The sequence below is a fragment of the Falco peregrinus genome, chromosome Z (genome assembly GCF_023634155.1).
Source record: "Falco peregrinus isolate bFalPer1 chromosome Z, bFalPer1.pri, whole genome shotgun sequence".
Classification (NCBI taxonomy): Eukaryota; Metazoa; Chordata; class Aves; order Falconiformes; family Falconidae; genus Falco; species Falco peregrinus.
Window position 1 is genome coordinate 30,383,671 of NC_073739.1, and position 17,421 is coordinate 30,401,091.

The 17,421-nt window shown below is 40.3% G+C and overlaps 1 protein-coding gene across 10 annotated transcripts in view; it reads right to left on the reverse strand.

The window, feature by feature from the left end:
• Window positions 1–17,421, reverse strand: part of PCGF3 (polycomb group ring finger 3) — a 60,854-nt gene that overhangs the window by 24,305 nt on the left and 19,128 nt on the right. For 6 of the 10 annotated variants that reach the window (XM_055790751.1, XM_055790752.1, XM_055790749.1 and 3 more), the window contains one exon: window positions 2,652–2,694. The exons of the other annotated variants lie outside the window; for them this stretch is intronic. The gene's annotated coding sequence lies outside the window, so the exon portion shown is untranslated. The remainder of the gene's footprint in view (window positions 1–2,651; window positions 2,695–17,421) is intronic. 10 annotated transcript variants of the gene reach the window in all.

Here is a 17,421-nt window from a genome sequence, read left to right on the forward strand (position 1 = left end):
ACCTGAGAGGAGGCTGTAGGCAGGTGGGGGTCAGTCTCTTCTCCCAGATAACAAGTGACAAGACAAGAGGAAATGGCCTCAAGTTGAACCAGGCAAGGTTTAGATTGGATATTACGAAAAATTTCTTCATGGAAAGGGTGGTCAATCACTGGAACAGGCTGCCAAAAGGACACATTGGAATCCCCGTCCCTGGAGGTATTTAAAAAATGCATAGACGCGGTGCTTAGGGACGTAGTTTAGGGGTGGACTCAGTAGTCCTGGGTTAATGGTTGGACCTGATGATCTTAAAGGTCTTTTCCAATATAAAGGATTCTATGATTAGTTGTTCTATGCAGTTACCTGCTACAGCAAGCAATCTCCAATAAACTGAAAGAACTATAGGTAACTTTCTGAGACTCTCAATCCACTGACTGAACAGGGATAAAAAAAATCTAAAAACTTTCTCACCCTTTATCTAGACAACAAGTGAAAGCTACAGGCAAAGCATGATCCTCCCTCTCAAAACCATGCTGCTGGGATAGGGATAAGTTACTCTAACTCCTTGGTTCTATAATCACAAAACGCTTCTCAGCTACAGATGCTTCTTTTTAAAGAAAGCCAAAGCAAAACACTCTGACCTGCACCTCACCTGTTTTTACAGGAAATGTAAAATGCAAAAAAAGTGAACCTGCAGCAGGCTACATAGATACATAGGATAACGTAGATTGAAAGTAACCTCCAGACTGCTCTAATCCATCCATGCACGTAAAGTACGCCCACTTAAACTGAGTTGCTGTTGGCCTATCACTGCTGCCTTTAGAGAACCTTGAAGAATGGAGATTCCACAGCCCCTCTAGGCAACCTGTTCCAGGCCCTGACCACCCTCACTGGCAAAAAGTACTCTGACTTTCTCATAGGAATGTCCTGTGTTGCAATTTGTCTGAAATGCCTCTTATCCTACAAGTGTGCACCTCCAAGAATAGTGCAACACCATCTTCTTGATTTCTGTCCACAGATGCATTGGAAGTATCAGTATCTTCCTTTACTCTTAGCATCATTTTATTCGGGAGCTTTGTAAACACAGCATAAAAACCTGCAACACCAAAATCTCAGCCAATAGCACGAGGAGCCACTTTTAACTCAAGTTGTTAGTACTACTACATTGGGAATTATTTTTTAATCAGAACAAAACAAATCAGCACTGTACAGGAAACCTTCAGAAGCGCTGTTGTAGTTTAACCCTGGACAGCAACTAAGTACCATGCAGCCGCTCACTCACTGCCCCCTGCTCAGAGGGACGGGGCGGAGGATTAGGAAAAAGGTAAAACTCAAGGGTTGAGATAAGAAAAATTTAATAATGGAAATAAAATAAAATAAAATACCAACAACAGCAATGGCAAGGAGAGAGAATGGGAGGGGAATAAAATCCAAAAGGGAAAGGAAAAAAACCCAAGTGATGCACAATACAATTGCTCATCACCTGCTGATCAATGCCAAACCAGTCCCTGAGCAGTGATTGCAGGCCCTGGCCACCACCCCACCCCATTTATATACTCAGCATGATGTTCTATGGTATGAAACACCCCTTTGGCTAGTTCAGCTCAGGTGTCCTGGCTGTGTCTCCCCCCAACTTCTTGTGGCCCTCCAACCTTCTTGCTGGCAGGGCCTGAGAAGCTGAAAAGTCCTTGACTTAACATAAACATCACCTAGCAACAAGTAAAAATCAATGTGTTACTAATATTGTTCTCACACCAAATCCAAAACACAGCACTGCACCAGCTCCTAAGAAGAAAATTAACTCTATCCCAGGCAAAACCAGCATGAGTGCCTAGAAAAGAATTAAGAGGTCCTGTTCAAAAAAAATGAAAACAACAAGAGCCCTGAAAAGACTGTTAGACCAATCTGTCTCTTCAGAAGACAAACAAAGCCTGCTTTTTCAAAATCTACCACTTATGATTCCTGAAATGGATGGCAGACATAATAGAAGAGTTATCAAATTTAATTTTGAAGAGACTGCTTTCCTAACAGCCGTAAAGCAACAAGTTATTCAGAAACAACATATCATCAATGGAGAGAGAAGAGGAAGTCCCCTTAAATGCGCAAACATGAAAATCCAGCACAAACACACACAAAATGTTCCAGACATCCAGATAATACACAAAAAAGGCGACTTGCACAAGGATTTGTATTTCTTCATCTTGTTTCCAACTGACATTACTTTATACCACACTGTTGGTATGTCAGCCGCTCACTGTCTGGTAAGTCTTATACCACCACCAGCAGGAAGCACGTGAAGACAATTACAAAGGCATCTGGACTACTACTCCCAATTAAAAAACAAAGAACAAATAAACCCCCACACACAGAGTCAGAACAATGTCAGCAGGGATATGCACATGTCAGATAGTCAACTGGTTTTGTTCACACTACCCTTCACCCACGAAGGCAGTCTTCTGTTAAGATGATCAAGCAAAAAGGTAAGCCGTATATCACAGATCTCTCTAATAAAACTGTGTCACCAATAAGACAGGCCTGATTTAAACCAATTTCAGCACTGAAAACTATCATTCATGCAAGCTGACAGCGAGGATCAGCAGAGGGACTCCTTAGAAGTATGGCCTTATCATTTATATACACACTAGTCCAGAGTATTAGGCCTACACGAGGCATACCTCTTAAAACAGCATTTCTTTTCAGAGTCTGCCATCCAGAGACCTGAAAAGACAGAAAAATATTCTGAAAGTTAACATCCAAAATTCCTCAAAGTCCAGCTGCCACAAAGAAATACTTAGCTAACTAAATTCACCTAGAAGTATCTAAGTATATCTATTAATTTGAGATAACAGTGGGGGCAGGGGCACTTCTGAGTAAGAAAAAGAAAGAAAAAGAATTAGATCCTTCGAGGACGAAAAAAGAAAAAAAGACATAATACAGTCTCCTATGAAAGGACACATACAGGCAAGGAAAATTACTCAAAAATCCCAGTAGTCCCGTCACCATGTGATGGTGAAATGAAAAGAAATTCATAGCCTTCACAAATGACATATGTGACATAACACAAAAATAACAAAATAAATAAGCAGAAACCTTGAACCATAAAACCTATGGACTAGATACTGATCAGTCTGCAGGAAAAGAAAAGATTTTTGGATTGAAGATCCACAGCCAAATAAGTATTATTCTGAGTTTTCAAGCTATATTTACTGTTAATCTGCTCTTTGTATCTTAAGTTTCAAAAAATACTTTCAAGGAAGTAATTCATGTTTCTAGAAACTCTGGATATTTTTCCAATTAAAATTATATTATTTTTTTTTAAAAAAAAGATCTTCACATTGGCTTTAGCCAGAAGACAATATTACATGAATAGATTAGCTTGATAGAAGGCAGCAACTCTTACTGAGGCACACACAAAACACTCAGATGTTAGAGACAGGTGAAGAGTACTACTGCTTCCATCTTCCTGCTCAAAAAAAATTACAAAAAAATACCAAAAGCGCAGCCTATAGTTATTGATTTTACTGTTGTATTGCTAAAGGAATTATAAATACAATGATGCAACAAGATACTAATGATAGCACTAGATGAGAACTTCAGAACAATGCAAATAAAAATCTCTTAGCAGTTCCACTGTGAATTGCTTTGACTGCATTCAAAGAAGAAATTACTACCAACCAAAAGCAATTCATGAGATGCTCTTTTGCTGGAACCCATTAAAAAAGTCCTCACTGAAGATGGAAAGTCCCTCATATGGACAGGAGAAAGTCCAGAAGGCACTTGCCACCAAAAAAGATCTTTCTGCAGCAAAATCTGAACTGAGCAGTCAATGACACTGCTTCTGAAGAGAATGAGTCAGAGGTTTATCAACATTCTTAGAGCACATCACAACATAAACTTCTGAGCAAAAGTCTTTCAAAAGAAATCATCATGCATTTTCCTTCAATGCTATTGGAAGAGGGCAAGGGGATCAGCTGGAAGCATAAAGGAGCACTCAACTTGGAAGGAAAAAGCCGACAACCAAGTTGGTCCTAAATCACTAACCATATTCTTCATGTTCTGGTTACAGGAATACAGTGATGCACTATAAAAGCTAAAAAATTTTTTAATTTTTTTAAAAAAACAGGGAAATTCAGTTCATTTTTATATCCAGACAGTTGTCGAAGACCAGACAAGTGGATCACTCTCCTGATCCTGCACACTGACAATTCAGACGCGAGTAACTAATATTCTAAAAGGATTTTCTTTAAAGGACTGCTCAACTGCTATGACTGCTCTTAATAACTTGACCGATTATCAAACTGTAACTCTCACTGGTACCATCTAGCTTTGTAAAGCAAAACAGGAAGTTACTCTTACCAGGTACAAATCCAGAACTTAAGTCAATGCCTCAAGGATTTACAATTACAAATTTGCTCTATTTTAAAAGGATAAGCACATGTATCTTTCTTTTGCTGAAATATAGCATAATAACATTACTTCATCAAATAGCAGAAGTATAGTGCTCACAGTGGAGAGCCTGGGAAAAAAAGCCCCGTATGGCAGATGCCAGTATTTTTGCTGAGTATTTACTGCAAGGTACTATGGTCATACAGCACTAAAAGCTGAACAACAACAGTAATAGAAGCAGCAGATACACCTCAATTCACAAGGACAGTTGTCATCAAAGTCACAGCTCTAAGAACAAAACATTACAACAGTGGAACTTTGCTCAGATGCAGAACAGTGTGGAAAAGAAAATTTACAAATCTGATGCTTACGATGGCCTGGCTTTTGCCAGGCATAAGCCTCACACACTTTCGTTAGTGACTGCATGCAGAAGAAACCCAGTAGACAAACCTAGGTCTACAACAAACTGAATTAAACTGTAGAAAAGATGACAGTCCTTGCTATATTGCTAAAGGAATTATAAATACAATGATACAAGATATTGATGATAGCACTAGGCAAGAATTTTGGTACAATGCAAATAAAAATCTCTTTAGCAACTCCACTGTGAATTTCTTTGATTGCATTCAGAGAAAAAAATTAGTATTACCTGAAAGCAATGCAGAGTTGCATGTGATGCTCTTTTGCTGGAACCCATTTAAAAAATCTCAATTATTCTCAAGGATGTCCAATAAATAATGATAAATTAACTGTTTAAATATTAATTGAAATATCAATATTCAGTGCTTAAATACTATTAAATATTTTTTATTTTAGCAGCTGTTTCCATCTAATTCCACAACCTACATTAGCTGAACAGGCCTGCAAACACCTCATTCCACCAAGACAGGATCCACAAAAGGTTCCTGACATAGTGAACATAATCATGGAACTAGAGAACTAATGCCTGATTAGGTTAAGTCTTAATTCACACTTTTAGCATAATGCAACTGAAGGCAGTGTTGCATGGTCATGAAGTCAGAGATTACAAATACAAGCACAGAATTCTTCGTGCCTCTTCATCTAGCTGGATTAAAACAGAAAAATAGCCTGTTACGGTACTCAATTGCAAGAGAAAGTTGGAAGTTGTTAATGGCTGAACAGACTGACCTCTGTTCCACAAGGAAATGTATTTAGCAGTAACTTAGAATAACATCATGCTGACCTGCAACAGATCAAAAGACTTACAGCTAAGTCAAATGAATTTAAAAACTGTAGCATCTTTATATAAAGTACCCTGCACTTCTGCAGATCTTTCCATCACAGAACACGACATTTATGAGTCAGAAATTAATTTCAAGAAAACTGGAGAAGTAGTCATAGTTTTACTTTCATTGCTAACAAAGTCAATATAGCCTACACAGTATTCTAGAGAATGATGAGGGTATTGCCTCAGGTAAACAACTTAAGATGCAGGACACCTTTTTTAAAAGGTGGAAGGATAAAGAAAACAATACTTGTGGTAGCATTGGCTTCAGATATCAAAACTGTTTATTTCAAATGTTGTCAGGTTTACCTTGTTGAATTTTTATTTTCAAACTTAATGTCTCAACCACTTAAAAAAGTAAAAAGAGAACAGCAACTTCAAACATACTAACAGTGAGAAAGTTGTGCTAGGTTCAACAAATCTATTAAAAAAAGAAAATTTTGCTTCCAAATTCCATTTTAAAATATTGTAAACGTCAAAATTCTTCATGTTATGTTTGCAAAGCACTATTTAATAAAAGAAATACTAGAAACAAACCTTTTTGTTGAGCAAAAAGAAATATGGTTCAAGATTTAAATTTGCTATTACCAGCCCATGTGCATCTTTTATGACTTCCTTCAACTGCATAATTATATGTTAAGGCACCAACTACATCCGTGTATTCTTGTTAGTATCATGCCAGCAATTTCTCACATCTCACTGGAATTCCTCACAAGCCGTTTGTTCCACCTCTGGGAATGCATTAACACCACCAGATGGCACCAGTGCCCTAACTTTAATAAAGCAGGTATCCATCTTAACACAGAAAAAGCAGCTCCTCCCCATCCCCAAACAGAAAAAGAAGTTTAAAACAACCTTTACACATTTGTTGTCTCTGTCTTCTTAAAACAAAGATCTACTAAGCACAAACGCAGCATGCAGTTAATTTGAAACAGTACATAGTATTTTGACATTACTGTGAAACCAGCACTACCCCCAGAATGCAGAGTGCTGCATGCTTCCTGATGCATTTGTTCAGGGGGTTTTGTTGCTCTTTTAAGTTTACCTTCTGTTGAGTGGAATACTGCGTTTTAGTTCTGTACCCACTTCATGGGTGTGCTGAGTAATTCACAGTAATTCACATACATAAGAACTAACTGACAGGTCAGGTTTCTCCAGTTCCAGTGGAAATTCAGGTATTCATTTTTCATCAGCTCAGAAAAAATAAAGACGGCCTGCAAGAATAAGTACACTACTTCTTTTTTCACTCTTCTGAGCATTTGTCTCACAGTTACATGGCGAAAGCACTACTAAAATCCAATATGTAGTTGGTCCCAAAAAAGGAGACTGTAAATCATCTAATATTACTTATGGAAATGAGTGCCATACTCTTATTAAAATACTCCTGTAAGGAAAGCCACTTGCCTTCCAGCATACTTAAAAGCATTTGTGAGAAGACTCGAGTCATGAACAAGCTCTCCGCTTGTAGTGAACACTGTGGAGGTGAAAGGCTGGCACCAAAGGAGACTTAAAAGAAAAATCAGGCTGCACCTGGCAGCCCAAAAGAGGCAATACTTCAGCAGCTCCAAGCTCCCACATACAACTAGTAGTGAGGAGGTTGTAGACAGGTGGGATAGGTCTCTTCTCCCAAGGAACAAGCAATAGGACAAGAGGAAACAGCCTCAAGTTATGCTAAGGGAGGTTTAGATTTGATAATAGGAAAAACTTCCTTCACCAAAAGGGTGGTCAGGCATTGGAACAGGCTGCCCAGGGACATGGTGAAATCACCATCCCTGGAGGTGTTTAAAAAAAAAAAAAGTAGATGTGGTGCTTAGGGACACGGTTTAGTGGTGGACTTGGCAGTCCTGGGTTAACGGTTGGACTTGAACATAAAGGTCCTTTCCAACCTAAATGATTCTATGATTCCTACCAGGTGCGCGCGCACACACAGAGCACACGTATACAACAGATACACACCACAGCCAGTTACAACAGATCAACCAAGACACACAGCATGCACATGAACACAAATGGCACCAACAGCCTCACCCTGCTCCCTTCTCTGGCTGAGCAGAACAGAGGTCCATTAGTGAGAATACATACACATACGTGCAAGATGGGTCCCCCAGCAGCTGGACTCGGACGCCCAGCCTGCCCAGTAGCTGTCCCCTTGCAGTCTCGACAATTGCTGTCACCTGGACATACATGCCTTTGATGCCAATGCTCCACTCCAGCTGCAGGTACAGACTGGTGTCTGGTTGCTAGTACACATGCAAACACATAGGCATACACAGAGTTGACTGGGAATCTCCTGCTCCCCCAGTAGTTCCCCCCTCCATGCCCCACCATGGCCTCACACCCTGACACACAGACACCAGATGGCCGCAAGTCCACTGCTCTCGCAGTAGCCAGGTCCCCATGGTCTTGCCCTCAGAGCTACACATTCCCCAGAACCTATGGCATCACACTACGGACTCACTTAGTCACTGCAACAGCCAGCCTCTCCTCTGGTCTCTCCCTTAGAGAGGCACACACACCTGGCCACTTCACCTACATGCAGGCTAGCCTGGCTTGCTCTTCACATTTAATGCTCAGTCATTTACTCTAATTGCTGGCACTATGGACACAGGGACTTCGACCCTGGTCCTTCCCCACTGTCTGGCACTTTGTTTCACTCACTCCAGCCTCTGCAGCCACTGGTGGTCAGGCACACTACCCCTCTGACCTGCAGTCACACTCCAGCTGCAGCGCGCAGAACCTCACTTGATCCAGCTCCTGGCACCACCGACGTATGGGCCCCACAGACCCAAGTTCCCACTCCTGTTGCTGGCACTCAAATCCACTCATGCCACTCTCTCCAGCTGCTTGCACCCTTGGCTGACTTAAGGAGTTGCTGGCACTCAGGGCCCTCACAGACACACATGCACACAGAGAGGAGCTCCTCCAGGAAGAAGTTAGGAATTAACAGAGAAGGTAAGACAGACTGCACTGATCAGATACAGGGCATGGCTAGACACATGTACTGACCAGTCATGTAGTTACACATGCTTGGCCTTCTAAATCCCCTTGCCCCTCTCTTTTCCTATGTTTGCTCCTCCCCAAACCACCTAAATGCCTCCATTCCCCTGCATTTGGCTTCCCTCCAAAACAACCAAAGTCCTTTGTAATCCCAAAGTGCTCTTACCCTGCACCCTACATGTTCCATACTCTTGACAGTAACAACTCCAGCCCCCAGTTCAAAAGATGCTCCCACACTGACTCATGGGTATGGGTGTCATGTCTAGACAATGGGACTGATGGCTCCTCAGGGACAGCCCTTGTCAGGTTACACACCTGATGGGCTGTGCCCTCCTTCAGGTCCTTAATTTGGGTTCCCTGCCTGTCACTGTGCCCGTGTGCTCCTCTAGGCTTGAGGAGGTGGGCCTTTGACAAGCTGATAAATCCTGCGATGGGCCTGAAAAATCGTTCATTAGGCAGGGTATGATTATCCAGCATTGTTGCTCTGTGCTCCTGTGTGGGTGTGCAGATGAGCTTTACCATGTAACCTAACAGATCTCTCTAAACATGTCTACAGAAGCATGTTTCAACTAAGGCAGGAGAGATGGGTTTGATGGGTCAGCTGTTAGATGTATAAGGAATTGGCTGGAGGGCACAGCCAAAGAGTTACAGTTAATGGCTCAATGTCCAAGTGGAAACCAGTAATGAGTAGAGTTCCTCAAGGGTCTGTATCAGGAGAAGTACTACTTAGTATCTTCATCAATGACATAGTGGCATTGAGTTGCACTCTTACAACCTTCTGCACGACACCCAATGGCAGTGGTATAGTTGATACACTTGAGGGGAGCAATTCATCCAGAGGGACCCTGATAGATTTGAGGACTAGGCAAGTGTTAACTTCAACAAGTTCAACAAGGCCAAGTGTAAAGTCCTGCACCTGGGTTGGTACAATTCCTGGTATCAGCAGTCTGGTGGATGAAAGGATTGAGAGCAGCCTTGGAGAGAAGGCCTTGGTGACAAGGATGAGCAAAAAATTGGACATGAGCCAGCAATGTGCACTTACATCTCAGAAAGCCAACCATACCCTGGGCTGCATAAAAAGAAGCTTGGCCAGCAGATCAAGTGAAGTGACTCTCCCTCCCTACTATGCTCTCATGAAACCCTACCCAGAATACTGCGTATGTTCACAGAGTACACCTCTGTGTCCCCCGCTACAAGACAGGTGTGGACCTGTCAGAACAGGTCCAGAGGAGGGCCACAAAAATCATCAGAGGGATGGAACACCTCCCCTATGAGGAAAGATTGACAGAATTGAGGTTGTTCAGACTGGAGAAGACAAGGCTCTGGGGAGACCTTATTGTGGCCTTGCAATACTTAAAGGGGGCTTATGAGAAAGATGGGGACACACTCTTTAGCAGGGTCTGCAGAGATATCACAAGGGGTAATGGTTTTAAACTAAAAGAGGGTAGATTCAGACTAGATACAAGGAAGAACTTTTTTTTTTTTACCATGACGGTGGTGAAACACTGGAACAGGTTGCCCAGAGATGTGGCAGGTGCCCCATCTCTGGAAAGATTCAAGGTCAGGTTGGACAGGGCTTTGAGCAACCTGATCTAGTGAAAGGTGTACCTGCCCATGGCAGGGGGATTGGACTAGATGATCATTAAGGGCCCTTCCAACCCAACCATTCTATGGTTCTATGATTCTAAGCAAAGTAAATGTAAACTGTTCTTCAGCCCTGCAAAAGGGAAATACTTAAACAGAGTGTGCAGAACACAGGAATCCTCAACAAGAACAGTTCTTCCAAGAAGTTTTTTCTCAGCTGGTCAGCAAGCAAGTCCTCCATACCAGACCTATCAAAATAGGGCAGTCTGCTGCATGCTTAGAAACTGTTATCCCTCTCTAGTCTCCCACAGTAATGCCTGCAGAGCATACGAATGAATGCCAATCCAGAGTAAACCGCTGACAATTAGATACATATTCTTGCTGCAGTTCAGTAAATAACAAACACATATGCATGACCAAGTAGCATAACTTTACTTCCATGTTCTCAGGTCTTAAGATAGTGCAGATGATCCCTTAAGGAAATCACTAGGAAAACTGTTAAATGAACATTTTGTGAAATCCCCTTAATATTTACAGTTTATCCCCATTAAAAAGCACAATAGTTACCAAGCCTGGAAGTCATAATGTATTACTTTCAAACCTAGTTAAAACTAGACCAAATGCTATTTCCCTCCACTTCCAAATCCAGAAGAGTCTACCAAATCTACTTAAGCATAAGGTGAATGTCCAGGGACTTTAACTCAGATATGATATCTATTACTCGATGTATTGAAAACTGGAAACATGTAGGAAGAATATAGCCTCTCAAAGTTCATGTTATCTTAAAATATGACATTTAAAGAGCCTTAATTTACCATCACATCTAAAATACTAGCTGTCTTTACAACTAGAAAAATGGGTTTAAGTACCTCACCATTCCAATTATATAGCACAGAGTGCACATAATTATTCAGATAAGCCACTACCCTAGTGTTTCTTTTTAGGGACTCAAATGCCTGCTACAACTAAGTGTGGGCTAACAGCTCGACTCTTGCAACCAAAATAACACTCCACTATTTGAGTTTCTAGCTGATTACAGCCCAGTTTCAGTTCATTTGTAATTGCTACTTCAAAATACAGGTATAAGTTAATTTCACTACATATCATGGAACCATAGATCCATTTAGTTTGGAAAAGATCTTTAAGATTATTGAGTCCAACCGTTAACCCAATACTGCCAAGTCCACCATGAAACCATGTCCCTAAGCACCACATCTACATGTCTTTAAATATTTCCAGGGATGGTGACTCAAATACCTCCCTGGGCAGCCTGGTCCAATGCTTCAACACCCTTTTGATGAAGAAATTTTTCCCAATATCACAACTAAACATCCCCTGGTACAACTTGAAGCCACTTCCTCTTATCCTATTGCTTGTTATCTGGGAGAAGAGACGGACATCCATCTCAGGTAGTTGTAGAGAGCATTAAAGTCTCCCCTGAGTCTCCTTTTCTGCAGAATAAACAACCCCAGTTCCCTCAGCCGCTCCTCAAAAGGCTTATGTTCCAGACCTTTCACCAGCTTCATCGCCCTTCTTGGAACACACTCCAGTATGTCTACATCCCTCTTGAAGTGAGGGGCCCAAAACTGAGCATGGTATTCAAGATGCAGCCTCACCAGTGCCGAGTGCAGGGGGACAATCACTTCCCTTGTCCTGCTGGCCACGCTCTTTTGGACACAAGCCAAGATGTTATTGGTCTTCTTGGCCACCTGGGCACACTGCTGGTTCTTCCACTTTTCATGGGGTGGTTGTGACTCAAGTGCAGGACACAGCACTTCTTGTTGAACCCTATAACAGCTGGCCTTGGGCCATTGATCTGGCCTGTCCATGATTGATGATCCCTCTGCAGAGCCTTCTTACCCTCAACATTCCAGCCCAACTTGTGTCATCTGCAAATTTACTAAGAGTGCACTTGATAACCCTCATACACATGACTGATAAAGATACTAAACAGGACTGGGCTCAATACTGAGCCTTGGGGAACACCACTTGCGACCAGCCACCAGCTGGATGTTAACTCCATTCCCAACAACTCTTTGGGCTTGGCCATCCAGACAGGTTTTTACCCAACAAAGTGTGTACCCATCCAAGCCATAAGCAGGGAAATGGTGTTAAAGGCTTTACTAAAGTCTAGGTAGACAACATCCACAGCCTATCCCTGGTTCACTAAGTGGGTCACCTTGCCAAAGAGGGACATCAGGTTAGTCAAGGAAGATAAAACCTAGGGTATTACAAGGCCTATATAAAAGTTATATTATCAGAATGTACTTATCTGTCATGAAGGGATTAGAAAGTAACCATGTCTTCCTGGAGCAAGCAATCATCAGTATCTATTTCATTTTTACATATTCCAATATTTTTGGTTTTTCTGGGGGGACGAGGAGTAGGGTGGGGGTGCTGAGATATTTCACTGTTCCCTAATGAATCAGGAGCTTTCTTTAGAAATTATAACTTTATAAGCTGCAGGTGAGTTATTGATTTCTTCCAAGTATCTTGAATTATCAGAGGTTTGTGCCAGAGGTATTGCCTCCAAGCATCAAGAACACTTGCCTACAAAAGATATTCACAAAGCCAGTCACACAAATAAGCAAAAGGAGAAGTGAAAACAGGACAACTGCAACAGTACCTAAAGCTCTAGACTGCTATAACATTTTTCTCTCTCAAATATTCCCCAAGTCTATCTGTTTTAAGCACTGTTTTGAAGAACTAGCAAAAAAGAAATACCCACCTTTTTCTGTCGACTGCAAGTAAAAGCCTCTTCCAAGACAGACACCTAAATTTTTTTAATTAATACAGGAATACTACTGTCCTCACAGAATATAGGAAAAAATAAAAACAAACAAAAAAAACCCCCCGAAGCTCACGATCCCTGTTTTAAACTATGTGAACTGGTAACTGGGAAGGGTTTTTTTGGTTGTGCATTTTTGGTGTTTTGTTTGTTTGTTGTTGGGTTTGGGGTTTTTTAATTCCTACTGCTGGTTCCATAACTAGACAAATCAGTGAGATTTTTTTCTCTCCCTCCCTGCAACTACCTGGCAACCAAAGTAAGTACAATACTTCTGTAGTAAAAGTGCCTGTACATAAGTATGACTTCATGTTCAGTATTACTCCCCAAGAGACTGCTTCAGTGATGGGTTTTATACTAGTCAGATTTTTAAGACAGGAATTCTTACTGTTCACTAGTCACTACACATTACTCTTAAGGTTTTTACAATTTATTCATGATCAAAAGTCAAAGGTTAGTAGGTGACTAGACAAGCAATGTATAAGTAACGCAATCTTTAGCCAACTTGCTTGAAATAAAATCTGTCATGCTATTTTAGACGATTTAGATCATGATTAATGGTGATGTCAGTCATCAGGTAGCAAAAAACAAAGAGGAGGCTAATACCACACCACTTTCATGAAAACATCCTCTGAAAATGACCATGTACTACTCATTTCGTTGATCTTTCATGCTCAAGAGTACTATGGTCTTTTTTGAGGAGACTTGACTAACAGCCAAAAGAGGAATTACCTGGGCTATAGTCACGCCATAACTAATAGTTGCACTAGGGTGGCTTACAGAATTTCCACTCCAAAGGAAAACACATTCACTTTTACACAGGTCTCATTCATTTAAATGTAAAATAAATGACACCTTGCTAATAAACAACATGTAAAAAGTGACACGAATGTTTGAGATAACTTAGAAGTAATAATCAGGGTACAGTAGAATTAAATCTACTCATTTACTCTTCATTCACCCCACATACTTACCTTTTATGGTATGATGAGAGTCTGATCTACCTAATACTCTTCCATAAAACACCTGTTTCTGTCTACACAAAATGAATTATGCCCGGCAGTAACTGTCAAAACATGACAGTTCAGAATTTCTGTCTTGCATGTTATTACTGAAAGACATTATGAGTGAAAAAAGGACTTCAGTAAGGCAGGAGAATATCAATGTAGTTGGGAGACAACTGAGTGACTCAAAACTGGGTCCTACATCCCTTCACACATGCTTTGGTAAATTATTTTCCATCATTTCTGTTTGCAGAGAGAAATGAGGAACAACAAACACCACCTCCTGTCAGCTGTTGCAGGAATTAACTTTCTTAGAAAATTCACAAAATATAAGTACTATCAAAATGTTAAATATATATATATATAAAAGAAAAGACCCATTCAATCTCAGTTTGGCATCTAATCTTGAAAAACTCAAAATTATTAGACACATGTTTAATACCAGGGCTGGATACAAAGACATTATAATATAAGGGTTTATTTAAATATTTTCTCTAATACATTGCTTAGATTTGGAGTCTGTATTAAAAACAACTGTATTAGTGTCCTGAATAGCCAACTACTACCCGCTTGCTAAGTTTTACCTAAAAATTGTCACACAGGTGATCTCTCAAAGTATCTGCAGCCAAAGAGAAATCCCAAATTATGGAAGCTAGTTCTTTTCTTTAACTTTTCACCTGACAACAGATGCTTATAAAGCTCTAAATTAAGAAAGACACTTTGAAAATCAAGTAAATAATTAACTTTTACTCCTTCAATAAAGTTAACTAAATACAGTAAATGCCACTTTGTCAGTAAAAAGGCAAAACACTAGAGTTGCAATACCCAGTATTTTACTGTACTTTAAAAAGTCATCTACATCTTTGTCTACCTGTTAACGTAATAGAATCCTACAAAGAAGATGGATGTTATGCCTATATTGAGACTCATACTATTTTCTAGTGTGTGTTGAGTTTCATTAGATTCACAGTAGATCTGAATTCACAGTCACCATGACTTAGTAATATAAAATCCTCCATAAACAGTGACTTTAATCCAAAGACATGAAAGCACAAGTTTCAAACAGCAGCAGTATTTACTGCAGTCATAATCAGATATTAATCCAGATTGCGTCACGGGTCAAGTTCAATAGCCACAGTCTACTGTCAGTGCAATTTTGTAAGCCACTGACAAAACACCTTCTAGAATCATCTTCAATTCTAGTAGAACACATTAAGGAAGAATGGCATCAAACTGGATCAAGTACCAGGAAGAGTTATCAGAATTAGGAGAACACAGAGCATCAATGAAAAACACCTCTGTCTTTCCTGTATTCACCTATTATGTCCTGGTCTCAGAGGGTAGTATGACTGCTACTTACAAGGAGAAAGCAGAAAGAACACACATATATAAATTATCTAAGAGTTAAGTTCACGAGGACTTTAGAAAAACACTCCCAAATACCTGTAGCAGTCTTAGACTTCAGTTAATGTAGGTAATCAAGAATCTTGCTTACTTACTTGAGGGAGACAGTGGAGACATAAGTTAACTAAATGATCCAAACATTTCAGGCTTTTATTGTTTCTCTAAGATGAAGCCCCTGATAACAGTAACTCACAGCAAACTCAGGAAGATGACAATAAATATGTGTTTTTCCTTCTCAGTATGCCAACTGCAGATCAATAAACACAAAGTATGTCACACCTTCAACTCTTCAGTTTGCAGTGCATCCATTCTTAATCCCCTCTTGTAAAGACTACCTGTAACCTCTTCAAATCTTTCTTACAGAAGCCCACTACAAAGTTTTGTGGCAGATGTATAGACAAGGAAAGAAAATGAAAGCGCACTGAAAATCTACAAATGGGAATTCAAAAAAGCACAGAAACTAAGCACCCTGCTTCTGTCAAGCTGGAGACAGATTTTGGCATTAGCTGCCTTCAGCTCTGAAGGTGAAAGCAAACACACTGCAAAGAAATGCATGTCTAAGGTTTTCCTGACTTCAGGCAATGATGATTGAAAATTGCCCTATATGAATATGCATAAAAGATCAATACTAAATCAGAGCTGGCATTTTAAAAGGTTCTGTTTAGGAAGAGGAGAAGTAAGAGTAAAAAGTAAGACTATGGCAGATTTTTAAAGTAAGGAAAATGTATATACACACTAAATGCAACCTGGCCTACTTACTTGATAGCCTGCCACCTATCACAACTGTCAGCCCCAGCGTATTATTCCCCATATCTTTCCTCCTCCACTCTTTCCACTGCCTCAGCTCCTCTTACAGAGTCAGGCAAGGGATAAATAATGTGTAACATCCATCCAAGACACATTGGCAAGTGTAATTATGGAAGAGATCACATTCTCATAATTCAGCAATAGGAGGCTTTTCAAGTTGTTGCATCAAAAGGCAACAGATGGCAGGCATCTCTTATCAGAAATAAAACATGATCAGGAAAAAAAAAGAATACATGATACGAGAATTTTTTAAAGGTACTTTTTGTTTTCTTTCAGTTAAGAGTATTAACTTAAAAAACTACCTTAAGTGCAGTAACCATGATCTAACTTGAGCTTAGAGATTTCAACACAGATTTCATTGTATAACAATGTATTATCTCAAAATCAATACTCAGAAGTCATTGGAACTATACGCTAACCATTGGCAAGGGCACTCACCCTAGAGAAAGAACCGTTAATTACAAAAATCATGCATTCATCTAACTAGTCAAAAATGTACAAAACACAAGATCAATAAAATTCTCTGAGTACTTTGAGTGGCTAAAAATATTCTCCTATTCTTTTACTGAAGTGTATTACAGTATTAGGGTGGGGGGGGGTGTTTATATGGTGGTTTGGCTTTTTTCCTTCAAATAAAGTAGCTGTCTCAAAAGCAGCATACTACAGCCAGGGTTCCTAAATTGTATTGGTCGTGTGTACTAATAACATGAAACTAGCCTGTAAACCTCAAAGAAAAAAAAAATTGATTAAACTTTGCTGGGTTTCTTGAATGGACATTTAAAATGGCAGTGAACATACTACCACAAAAATACAGGGCCATTTAGTATTGCGAATTTATATAATTTAAGACAGCACAGATTAATAAACTTCTACATCAGCTGCTAGAACACACCTTAGCTAGCCAGTCAAATTTCAGACACTGAATCTCCATTAGCACCGGACTCCAACCACCAGGATCAGAACTTCCAACTTTAGAACCAGTAGTGAAGTTCTTCATCTGTGGAGGAGAGGTGTCTTCAGCAAAAGATCTGCAATGAGTACCAGTGCCTGTGGAGACCTGCAGACTGAGAGCATATGAGGTGGCCCTACTGCAACAGCACGCAAATTTTAAGTTCTGTTGTGCCTGCAGCGCCACCTGCTAAGGCAAACAGGATCCTCTCCTCTTCAACCCCAGCCTTCCCAATCAGTCACTCCTTTTAACCAAGTGTTGTAGTGGGCAGGGTAGGAGTCAG